The following is a 13,447-nucleotide window of genomic DNA, read 5'->3' on the forward strand; positions in this document are numbered from 1 at the left end:
CAGGGTCCTGGGATCGAGGCCCACATCGGGCTCTCTGCTCAGTAGGGAGCCTGCTTCCTCCTCTCTCTCTGCCTGCCTCTCTGCCTGCTTGTGATCTCTCTCTGTCAAATAAATAAATAAAAATCTTAAAAAAAAAAAAAAAAAACCCAAAAAACAATAATGTGATCCTGGTAAAGGGAAAGCAAAACAAGACTAAAAAATGTCATGGTGAGGGGGGTGGTTGGTGGTGGTGATACAAAAGGAGAAGGAGGGACAGACAAGCTATATAATTCTGCCTTCCCAAATGAAATAAGGATATTCCTTGAAAAGAGAGTCTATGACTTACTCATTTTCATGTCTGAGGAGTTACGAGACTCATTCATTAATAAAAGGAATGAATGAATGAATGAATGAGTGAACGAATGAAAAACAGGCAGGTGTGGAACAAGCGAAGGTACAAACAGTACCCCAGATCAAATATGACTAGGGATGCTGAATCTTCAGTGAATGACAGAAGATCTGTGGCTTGAGTGACATCTATAAGTGAGTAACGGTTTCTCTCTAGGCACAAAATGTAGGACATGATATTAAATATTCAAGAGATACATGACCTAGTTTTGGGGGGTGGGGTGGGGGTATTGGGTTTTCAGTGAGCTCTGAGCATACACAGACCTATATAGGACAGGTTTGTGGACACAGGAGAACAAAAAAAGAGAGCAGAATCTTTTACCGTATGGTCATGTTTCAGGTCAAACAGTCCTTTCTTACATAGCCCTTCCTGGCTATGCTCTGGAAAATTCCATGTTTCACCTCCTTGCCATCTCTCTCCTTGAGTTCAGAATCAGTGGGTATCTCATGCTTCTTCTTCTTTTCTATACCATACTTCTTGCCAAGGATAACACTTCTGGGCAACACAGCATTCATTCATTTATTCACTCGGTCGCCCACCAACCACAGTTAATTGTTGGGGATTTACAGTTCAGACATGGTTCTTACCACTGTAGCTTTTGGTAAAGGCCCTGAAAACTACTGGGAGACCAGTCTCTCTCCTGGTGAAGTTTCCAAAGAAATTAAAGCCTTGGTATCATTACAAATTACCTTCTAAGTTACCAACCACTGGGGCAATTTTAAAATTAACCTTCCTATCTTAGTAGAGAGGGGGCAAGAAGAAAAGAACCTTGCTTTTAGAATTATGGCTTTATTAAAAAAATATTGACTGTCCCCATTTAAATGTATCTCTGGCCAGAGATAGTTAATCTCTGGCAACAAATGATGTGCGTGTGTGAGGACACTGTTTATTCTAGCCTTTCTGCAATTTACAAATCGAAACAAATAATGGTGGAGACATTTGCAACTATGGAAAAAGGGTGTTTACAAAGTGGGAGAAAACAGACTAAATAGGCTTAGACTACAGAAAATTTCTAACACGGCATGGGATAGACTCCACAACAACGGAAGGTGCAAAAGGCTATGAGTCACACTTATTGTAGCAATTAGATCTTATCAGAGATTTCCCAAATATGTCAGCTTTAGAAAACATTATCTACATGCAAGGTCGTCCTGGTAAACCCTGGGGACACTAAACAGGAAAATTTTCCTAGGCCTCCTGTTTCATCTCTCCACCCTTAGATAGAGCTTCTCAGATACCAGGTCTTAGTTTAGTGTTAAATCATTCAAGCTCAAGGTGCTTCTCACGCTTTCCTTTGGAAACTAATTCTTTCCCAAACCTTTCCTTAAATGGCATTGTTCACAGTGAGTTCCCCTGTGAGAAGCATGGGAGAAAGAAGATCTCCTTTAAAATCCATACCAGGGGGGCGCCTGGGTGGCTCAGATGGTTAAGCGTCTGCCTTCGGCTTAGGGGTCCTGGGATCAATTCCCACATCGGGCTCCCTGCTCTGTGGGAAGTCTGCTTTTCCCTCTGCCCTCCCCACCACTGCTGGTGCTCTCTCTCTTGCTCTCTCTCTCTCAAATGAATAAATAAAATCTTAAAAAAAATAAAAATAAAAATCCACACCATGTTATTTTCTGTGTCCATGATCTTTCTCTCTGTTTTTAAAGCCACCCTTCTCCTTTACCACCACAAAGTTTTTCTTCTTAACACTGAATGTCATAGCAAACTCCCCAAATACTAGAGTGAAAAAGAGGACAAATCCTAAACTGCAATTCTTAATTTGCTATCTTCATTGTCACATAAGTGTTCATATGAAAAACATCAAATGACTTGTTAATGATCAAAGGGAGTCCGCCTAGAATAGATAAAATTTTAATGACAGTGAGGACAAGCTTCAGCCATGTAGAAACTGACCCTGACTACACGGGCTTTCATATGGATTTCATACCTTTGCAAAAACAGTAATCAAACAGCAACTCATTAGAGAGGAAGAAGGGAAATAGTTTAGTATCCATGAAAAGTAACACCGGGTTTTCACAAGATAAAGACATTTATCTTTTATGGGGCAGAGGGGAATAACTATTCCCCAGCTCAGCTAGCAAGAGAAGGTTTAAGTTCACAAGTGCTTATTACAAAAACAGTATAGTCAAAGATTTTTTAGGATAAATGTAAGGACTGTGGTCATTAGCTCTTCCTCACACAAAGTCCAAGACAGCACTACACACCCAGACACTGGGAAGTATCGTACTTGATGAACAACGAGAACAAAAAGAATGAAGGTTTTATGCAGTGAGATCCTGAAGTTCATTTCTTTATCAAATGAGCTTGTTTCACTATGTTTGGGCATGAATTGGCAATGCTTACTTAGAGTCAACATGAAGTAAAGCCAAGACAAGATTGTGGAAACCAGGCCCACAGAAGCAGAAATTTGGTCCAGAGTATTTTCCAAGGAAAATGTTGATTAGACTTTTTCTTCCTTGTACAAGAGGGAAAAGAATGGACCGATTATTGAATGTCTCTTAAATATCAGGCACCATGCTATGTTATGTACAATATGCTATGCTATATTCAATAAAAAATATACTATGCTATTATACTATACATGAAATATGCAGATCTCATTTAATCCTCAAGATATCCTAGTGAGGGAGCTGATGTTAAACAACTTATATAAAGTTAAAAATCTAATTCTTAAAAATTTAAGCGCAACAGATCCCAGGGCTGTCTGCCTACAAAGACTATATATATTCTTCCTCTACAGGGTTCTTTCTATCACACTTCTTAGCATCTCTTTCATATTGTTAAAACCTGACCATGACTTACTGCTTAGCTATCTTTTTGGTTCAGATTTCTTAAAAGGTCGTTAAAGATACCAACTATTACAGATATGGCTGAAGCCTCTGTGTGCTTTACTCCCCCACCCTGTTCTCCCTCCCAGTGTCCCAGGAGTCTCATTCCTCTGTCATCTTTTCCTCAACATTTTAAAGATTTATCTATGTTGCTACAGATAGTTTTTTTTAGTTTGCTCACTTCTACTTTATATAATAAGTGTACCATGATTTTTAAAAAATCCATGCTTTTGTTCATTTGCAATGAATATCATTATATGAGTCTTCTTTTTTTAAAAGATATTATTTATTTGAGAGGGAGAGAGAGAGAGATGGGCAGGGGAGGGGTAGAGGAGAGGGAGAAACAGACTCTCCGCTAAGCAGGGAACAGTGTGGGACTCAATCCCAGGATCCGGGGATCATGACCTGAGCTGAAGGCAGATGTTTAACCTACTGAGCCAGCCAAGTGCCCCTATATGAGTCTTCTTTTATACAAACCAGAACTTTCTCTGGTTTATCAAACCAAGGGGTGGAACTGCAAAATCCTAGAAATATAATACTGATAATAACTGATACTTACAGTGTTATTATTTGTCATTGTTCTAAGTACTTTTTATATTAACTCATTTAATTTTCACAATAACTTTGTGAGGATTTTGTTACAGATGGGAAGTAGTCTGGCTCTAGAATCTTTGCAACTGCACTAGACATTGCAAATTACCTTTCGGAATGATTACATCAATTTCTATTCCACCATCAACATATGAGATCCCACATCTTTGCCAACACAAAGTTTTTAATTTTTGTTATGCTACTATGATTTTTTTCTAATTTCTTCCTGTATGCATAACCATTTCTCCCAGCACAATTTATTGACTAGTCTACTCTACAGCACTGATTGGTGCTGCAATCTGTATCATATTTCAAGTTTTCACAAACATGGTAACTTCATCCTACTGTTTGTCTACCTCTAACAATACCATTCTATCTTAATTATCACAGTTTAGAATATATCTTGATATCGAACAGGCAGAAATGAAATGAAATTCTAATGAAAATCATAATTGGTCTGTTCTCCAAAACTTTTGTCTTCCATATGAAGCTCAAAATCAGCTTGAAAATGTTTATGAAAAAATCTGTACTGGATATTCTCTCATCGTTGCTTCAGATTCACTTGCCTCTTCTCCATCGTGCTCTATTCCCATGAGGCTGTCCTCCAGATGAACAGCAACCATTGGGTCCCTTCACCCTAGATGCAGCCAATGAGAGTCAATGGCAGCAGAATGAAGAGTAAGAAAAACAGACACTTTCCCCCTGGGCTTTCTTGCTGCAAGGCCCAGGTGAGCTGTGGCTGTTTCTCTACGGAAGCTTCTCCAGTGGCTCCAGCTCCAGCATGCTCTGGGTTCTGAGAGCTGCTCTACCCCTTGCTGTTTCAGATCTAAGGGTGCTCAAGGCATCTATCTTTTGATAGCTTAAGGTAGTTTGCCTCCCCCCCTGTTGGTTTCTTGGTTTCCCTAAGCTTTGTCTAAATATTTGCAAATAGGTCCTTCATTAACTCTCTTCAGTAACCGCTTCTGTGTGCACCACTGGTTTCCTGCCATACGTTTGGATGATACAAAACCTATAATGATTTTGATTAAAATTTCACTTCTCAATTAATTTGAGGATAATTGACAACTTTAATATATTGAGTCTTCTCCTCCATGAGTATGTTATATCCATTTATTTATGTTTTCTTCCATCCCTTCAATTTACTCTTGTAAATTTTCTATAAATGTTCTGAGGCTTTTTTTTATCTAAGGCTTCTAAGGCTTCTTTGTGCTTCTGACTGTTATTGCAAGTAGGCCTTTTCTTTAAATGGTTATTGCCAGCATGTAGGCAATTTCTGTATTCAGCAACCTTGTTGGACTCTTAGTTATTCTGTTCATTGACTCTCCTGGATTTTCTTTTCTTTTCTTTTTAAGATCATACTTATTAATGAGAAAGAGACAGAGAGCACGCAGTGGGAGGACGGGGAGAGGGACCATCAGACTCCACGTAGAGCTGACCTGGGGCTTGATCTCAGGAGCTTGAGATCATGACCTGAGTTGAAACCAAGAGTCGGGTGCTTAACTGACTAAGCCACCCAGGCATCCCCCCTCCTGGATTTTCTGTGTAGCAAATCATATCTGCAAATAAGATCAACTACATCTCTTTCTTTCCAATTCTTATATCTCCTATCTCTTGCTCTTACTCCATTCTTATTCTGTTCCATTGGCTCATGCTTTCACACGATGTTGAATAGAAGTGGTGTTGATGGGCATCCTTGTCTCATTTATCTTAGCTTATTCTTCTCTAAGTAAAACCACTGTCGATCCTAAAGCTATGACTCCCAAGCTTCCATTTGCCCTTAAATAATTCTATTCAAATTGAAGTGCTCAGGAGTCGCATTAGCCAAAAAAAAGTCACAATACTACCATGCACCCAGAGAGTAAGCTATGACATTCTAATGTAGAAATGGCAAGTCCTGACAATCATAGTCCACACGGAAAGAGCACTGTGTGAGCTGTGAGCTCTGGCTTCAGTGGAGCTAATTTAAACAATAAGGTTCAACCAATTCCTATATAAGCAACCATCCATTCATCCACTAGAATTTGTGGAGATGGTCGTTATCAAACATCACATGATTTACCATTTTAGCTTTTGAAACCGGGAGGAAAACACACCGAAAAGAAATAAACAGCAAGCTTTCTTTCTCTTTTTTTAAATGAATGTAATAACAGAAGAGTAATGAGGTTGGAAAACAGATGTGGACAAAAAGAAAGTGCATGCTACAGTGTGGCCCACACAATCTGGAAAGGAATGATAAAAAAAAAAAAAAAAAAAAAAAACTTTACAAGCTGTTCTGAGTCTTGAATTAAAAGAAGTAATCAAGCAAGGCTGACTTATAAAGGGTCAGGGGGATAGCATCCTGCAGCAGAGAATAAGCAGAACTCCTTTTCCTTAACTGTCCCCTGCCCAGCTAAGTACGGGAAGGAGGATTTTCCTGGGTAGCAGCCGCTCTGAACATATTCTTAATTCAGTGTTTAAGAACTGCCGCGGAACCTCCTTTCCCTGCCCACCCGCTCCCCAGGGAGGTACTTCCCTAATGGGTTGGCTCTTTTTAGTCTGGTTTTAGTCTCAGGCTCTTTATATTCTGATGGGGGCACCACAGTCTCCCTCTATGACTTCCAGGCAAAATGTGTCAAATTAGATAAATGTGTTCAATGCTGGTTTGGGAGAACTCTCATTCTCTAAATGATTTCTTCCCACACTCTTTGCACCACATTTGCTTCCTACAGTCAGTCAGAATGTGTATCACAGAAGAATCCTAACTTGAGAGTGTCTAAATCCTCAGAGAGAGGTTTGTTCTTGTCTTGTTTTATTTTTTTAACTTCCATAGTACGCACACAGTAGAGCAACATCCAAGAGGCAAATGCAGCATCTTGGTAAAGGAAGATAAAGCCTTATCCTGTTTCCAAGGAGATGAAAGGCACACAGATAACTGTCTCGCGTTCCTATAGGCACTGGTCTTACTGGTGTTTTATGGCAGAAATTGTGAGAGACTCGTCAGTGAACCAAACTATGTTAGTCTGTACAAAGTGTCTCTCGAAGTGGCACTGTGAGAAAGCAGTCTGCGGCACTTGTCTGACCCGCCCTCTGAAAGCTTTCAAACTCAACTACTGAAGTCCAGCCAGCATCTAATTTTACCCGTGAGTTCCAGGAGAGAGCAAAGCTGGTGGGAAGATTACAGAGTTCCTTGAAGCTCTGACCTACAACAGGAAGAGAGTTGTCAGCCTTCATGTCTCTCACCCTAAATCCCAAGGCAAACAACAGTGGCAGGGCGTTTTATAACACGTTCCCATTGTAAAATTGCATATTTCAGAAACATGATGCTGGCTCCCTCATTTTCCATAGACTTTGTGTCAGTATAAACAGATGATCTTAAAATGAAATTTTTCTTTTTTTTTTTTTACTTAAGATTTTCAATTCCAATTTGTCCAATGGACTTGGGCTTTTCTGGGTTTTCTTGTAAAACTGTGGAAATCTACTGTTTTCAAATTGCCAAATGCCTCTACATATTCAACTCTGATCACTTCATTAATGTCCTGGGAATTTCTGGTAATGTTAGTGTGAAATGCCACAGGGATTTCAGAGTTTCAGGGGCATTTTGAGCTTACTGTAAACAGAGGGGGAAAACAGGGCTTTGAAGTTAAGTCTTGGCTTTGACGTACAATAACTTAGGCAAGTAGCTTAATTTTTCCCATACTTATCTGTAAAATGGGTGTCATGATACCTACTTTAAAGGGTTGCTGGAAGGATTAGAGACAACCTACATTAAGTGCCTTACACAGGGCCAACTCACACAGAAGTTTAATTAACAGTAGTTTTTGCCAGTCCAAAGTGAAAGAAAACAAACCCACAGTTTGATTCCATAAAGATGACACAGAGGACAACTCCTAGGGAAAAAGATGACCTTAGGAGCCCTTAAAAGCATAAGGAAGATCAGCCAACAGGAGAGCAGAAGAGATAGCAAGTGTCCGGTGTCTAGGGAGATGGCCAATATGATTGTCCTAGGCCAGTAATGGTGGACAACTGCCCATTCTAAGGTTGGTTCCCTCAGAAAGAATATGAGCCTCTTCTTGGAGGGAGGCTGATGAAAGGGGGAAAAAAACCCAAAACGAAAAAATACAAAAGAAGAGAGCTAGCTAGCTTCCACAGGTGGAAAACTTAAATGGCTTCATTAAAATTCTTTTTTTTTTCCTTTAAAGATTTTATTTATTTATTTATTTGACAGAGAGAGACGGAGATCACAAGCAGGCAGAGAGGCAGGCAGAGGCAGAGAGAGAAGCAGGCTCCCCACTGAGCAAGGAGCCTAATGCGGGGCTTGATCCCAGGACCCTGAGATCATGACCTGAGCTGAAGGCAGCAGCTTAACCCACTGAGCCACCCAGGAGCCCCACTTCATTAAAATTCTTAACACTGACCAGCCTGTTTTCTGGAGTAGCAGTTCACATAAGAGCCAGTCACCTAAGAATGGACCAGACTTTGGCACCCTCAGCTTCTCCAGTGTTAAACAGGTGATCTGTTGTTCTTGACCCCTATGGACAGGAGCTGACAAGTGTTGTGCTATTAAGTCAGAGCTGGACTCTAGTAAGAACAAAGCACAAACCATACCGGAACATTGACCATAACTCTGGGTCATTAACTGGCTGAATTTCAGCACTCTCAAATTCTACGTGCCCTTGGGAAAAGAGATCAACACAGATTAGTTATGCTCACTACTCCCAGCTCTTCCAAAATAAGAGAGTAAATAAAAAGCAAAAATCATACTATTTACTAAGCAACTACAAAGAAGCAGATACTGCTACTAATACCACTCTTCTGTCTGCTAGAAGGAAACATTTTAGAAAGGGCTCAGATACCAGAAAGCTCCTTTAATATCCAATAGAAAATAGCACGTTTACTTCTGAAATTTAAATAAGCTGTTCAGGAGAGAAAGGCAGTGTGTATTTAGACCCTTGGGTTTAAGAAGGAAACTCCTCTTTTAATCAGAAATGAAATAAGAATCCCCAAGAGCTCAAGGCTCTCCACAACATCTGTCAGTTTAGAATGGATTAATAAAATTAAGAGGTAAGGTGAAATCTTATCTAGGGGGAATTACAAATACCAATCCATATGCTGGGATAGGATGGAACAGGCAGTTGTCAATATTTAGATGCTGTTCTGTAATTCTTTCACAGAACAACACCTGGCTTCCCAAATAAACCACAGAGAGTGTATACCAGTCTCCATTATGTTAGATGAATCCACTAAAATTATTATTGATAAATTCCTTGTTTAGAAAATCATGGCATGAGTGAGCATCACCCTATTTACTGCATCCATTTCTTAAAATTGTGATTAAGGGAAAGAATCTAGCATGTATTAAATGTCTATTTGGTGGCAGGCACTCTAAATATTGCTTCATTTAATCTGTATAACAGGACCATGAACAAAGTATGATTTCCTGAATTTTAGAGGTTCAGTTGGTGAAGTAACCTAAGGTTAAGAACTAGTCAAGAAATGGAAGACCCAGGATTCAAACCCAGAGAAGTCTTCCTCAAAAATTTGTGTTCTTTTTTATTTATTTATTTATTTATTTATTTGAGAGAGAGGCAGGGGGAGGGGCATAGGAGAGGGAGAGAGAATCCAAGCAGACTCCATGCTGAGTGTGGAGACCAACATGGGGTTGATCTCATGAGCCCAAGGTCATGACCTCAGCCAAAACCAAGAGCTGGACAACTAACCGACTATGCCACTCAGGTGCCCCTGAACTTTGTGTTCTTTTGACCATACCATACCTTTCAGGAATCATGCTATGTATTATGCTTGCTATCTGGAGACAAGAAGTTATAATCCCTTTCCACACTGAGTTTAATGTCTGAGCAAAAGATAATCAAGGTGTATAAATAAAGACAACCTAAGACAAAACATGATAAGTACCACATGAGGGCAATGATTATTGGACATTTAAAGAACAAGACAATTTCTGACTGGAACAATTAGGAAAGGCTACCAGGAGGGGTGGTATTTGATCTGAATCATGAAGGACAAGCTGACATTCTAGGTGGCTAAGGAGGAATATATGAAGGGACACTGATGACAGAAGGGTTACTCAGAGGAAGGGGATGATGTATCCAAAGATATGAAGGTGGGAAGACAGATGGCATGCTCAAGAGATGATAAGTAATGAAATCTGGCATGAGCAGAGGTTTTATCTAAGGAAGGAATGGGAGTAAGATAGAAAAGGTCAGTTTGAACCAAAGTGAAAATAGGAAAAGAGTCTTCAGTTTATTATTCTGTATGCCAGGCACTGTGCTGTGTCAGTTCATTTAGACTGATTAGAAGAAAGAGAGTAAGTGAAGCCCTGTGTTTACTATAGAGCAGAATCATGTTTTGAATTATTTCATGGCTCCTAAATTCCACGTTTCTCCCACAGCACCATGTCACCTTAAACAAGAATTTAATGAATTTGGATTTCTATTATTTGAAGGTGGCAAAAAAACCAAAAATACAACTTTGTTAAAGTTTTTGAGGAGGAAAATATTTTGACATGATCAAAATATTTGTTACTTTGGGATAAAGACTCTCCTGGGGCCACTGAAGTATTTCGTTCAAGGGAGGGTAACTTGGTAAAAAGTATCCTTGAAGGAATGACTGAGGACATGGGTTGAATGCCAGAGTTCTGCCCTTTGTCAGCAATGTGATCTTAGAGTAGTTTCTTTCACTGTCCCTCCTCGGCAAGATGGCGATGACAACACCTATCTTCCGGGTTTGGATTTAAAAGGATACAATGTGGGCAGAAATACTCTACAAGTATAAAGCATAATTTGCATTTTAAAAAAATCCAAAATTCTTCATTTGGTAGAGAAAATATCTTAAACAGAACTTGAGGTCACCTGCAGGAATTGCTCAGAGACATACTTCTGTGCAATAATAAGGCCCACCACCCCTTACTTGTAAGTTTCTCAAAGTCTGTCTGCAGGGTTTGGGGTTGACTGAGGGTGAGTAAATTACTTTGGGTTCTTGTACCATGGGATACAAACCAACTTAAAACCCTTAGGTCCTTTTTTTTTTTTTTAAGATTTTATTTATTTATTTGACAGATAGAGATCACAAGTAGGCAGAGAGGCAGGCAGAGAGAGAGGAAGGGAAGCCGGCACCCCGCTGAGCAGAGAGCCCAATGCGGGTCTCGAACCCAGGACCCTGGGATTATGACCTGAGCCGAAGGCAGTGGCTTTAACCCACTGAGCCACCCAGGCGCCCCACTTAGGTCCTTTCTAAAATGGTTATTTTGGGGTAGCTCTTTCTCTTATTCACCTGTATATCCTACTCAACCCCCTTTAGCTCCAAGACTCAATGGTTTTAAAGGCAAGAAGTAGGCATCAATATTGGATACACAGCACTTCATAGGCCAAGACATTACATTTTTAAAAATCAATAAAAAAGAAACTACCTTTTGACTTCTGATATAAGGTTGATGACGCCATGGAGTCTGGTCCGGTTCATGGTCACTTTGAAGACACTTTGAAGTATAGTACTTTCATGTTAAAAAAGGAAGCCTCAACTATATAATGATCCATTGGTCCCCTTATCCTATGACTACCAGTAGAGGTTGGCAAGGGGTAGGAAACATTTACTAACGGCAAAAAGTAAAGATCAAAGTCAGAAAATAAATATGATATACTTGTGACTTAAGACTTTCAGAAAATAATCTCTCACTTTGATGACTCACTTTTTAGGGGAAAAAGGATTGTGTGGCATCTCCTATCCCCAGAGTCTAGGAGCAAAGTTTCATAGAGTTGGCAAGGAAACCATCAATGCCTCAAACTTCCTTGAGTCAAACCCCATCCACTTAATAATTTATTAGGTGTTACTTACTGAACATCTAAACAATTGCCAGGACTTTCCTACCAAAAAAAAAAAAAAAAAGAAAGAAAGAAAGAAAAAGAAAAGTTCAGGGAAAACAAAGCTGTGGTAAGGTTCTCCACATGAGCAGCTCTATCAGAAAACTATTAGTCCCCAAACCCTACACACAGCAGAGCTGACCAAAAAATGTTTATAGAAGTATTCCAAAGAATGAGTACTCTAACAAAAAAACTTCACTCAATACATACACTACACATAAGCCAACTACTGAGATAGACACACAAAGCCAAGTCTACTCTGATTTCAGGACTCACACCAACACCAAAGGATGCAAGGATGTGTCCATCGTGGTTCCTGAGAAGGGTGGGAAGACTTATGGGTACTAATGGCGTTCACCACTCTCTGTACATTGGCTGTCACCACCAGTTTCCCATGATGCTTTCTAGACATTGTCAAACTAACAAGAAATTTAGCAAAGCGACATGTAGAAACTAAACAAAGTATACTCTGGAGGTGTTTTAGAGGCTGTAAAGGAAAGAAACTTGTGTGCACTCATCCAAGCTCTCTTCTTACCTGGTCAGGGCTTGGTTTTTATTCCCTGGAAAATCAGAAATGTGATTAGCTGGGAAGGGTATTTCTGACAAGCACCAGAGAAAGGAAAACTTTGATATTTTCATCCAACTCTGAGGTAGAGATGAGGATGGAGAATTTGTTCCAATCTCCGGTGGCTTCAAACAGAGCAAAATCTGAAACTTCAATAAGTCATTGTGCTCTTCCTGTGACAATTACAGCTCTTTGAAAATTTGCTTTAGTGCCTTCAGAACAAATTTAGATTAATGAGGCCAAACAGAGTCCCAAAGAGGAAGGTTACTAGGAAGGAGAAAGTGGGATGTCACACACACCGGCCTGTTTCAACATATGCAGGCAATACCAGAACTTAAAATCTTAAAAAGGAAAAGCTAAAGTATTCTAATTGAAGACTGGAATGAATTTATGGTCAATTTTTCTAGGTAAATAATCACTGATGTTGTTATAGCACCATTGTGGGTAAGTACATAAGACCTTTCCAGCAATCTAATACCAGACTTATTTTCTAATCTTACCAAGTACTTGATGAAACATTCTAGAAAAACAGGAAAACCAACTTGATATGAGAGCAAAGTAGAGATAAAAGCTCAAGGAAAAGACAACTGAGGCATAAACTAAGAAAGTAATTTTACTATCTAAACCAGGGAGCCTTATATTAAGCAAAGAAAGGTGCTTGCATTGTTTTTAAAGCAATCTGAAATAAGTCTTTTGAGTTGTACTGTGTGAGGCCTCTGTGGCTCACAGAGGACAGAGGTGTGAGTGAGGCAGTGATGGCCCAACAGGGCTACATCTCTTCAAGGTTTTAAAATGGAAAACAAACATACACTTAACTTGTATAGAGGATTGTTCTCTAAAAATACCTAAGGAAGGGGCTGGATCTCTTAGATTTTTCATTGGGGTTGTCTCTGTGTTGACTAAGGAATATAAGGTCACAACTGGGGTTTTAAATAAAGAGGCAGTGGGCCTAATGCAGAAGAAAGGCTGAAGGATTTAGGTTTTGTGGCTATTCCTGGAGGCTCTTCTCCTCCAGTTTTCCTTTTATATATAAATAAGATGAGAGCTCTAGTCAATTGTGAAGTTAGGGTAACAAGACATAAGGCAAATCACTTTATCTTTCTGAGTATGTTTTCCCACATGTAAACTCAGAAGACTGAACTTTATAATATATAATTACTCAGTCAGCTCCAAAGTCCCTTTCAACCAAAATTACATAACGAAGTCAGAAAAGCAA

General features: G+C 39.6%; 1 protein-coding gene across 7 annotated transcripts in view; it reads right to left on the reverse strand.

The window, feature by feature from the left end:
- The window catches only part of BCAS3 (BCAS3 microtubule associated cell migration factor), a 592,158-nt gene that overhangs the window by 100,671 nt on the left and 478,040 nt on the right, over positions 1-13,447 (reverse strand). The window lies entirely within an intron of this gene.

Source organism: Mustela nigripes, chromosome 16 (genome assembly GCF_022355385.1).
Source record: "Mustela nigripes isolate SB6536 chromosome 16, MUSNIG.SB6536, whole genome shotgun sequence".
Lineage (NCBI taxonomy): Eukaryota > Metazoa > Chordata > Mammalia > Carnivora > Mustelidae > Mustela > Mustela nigripes.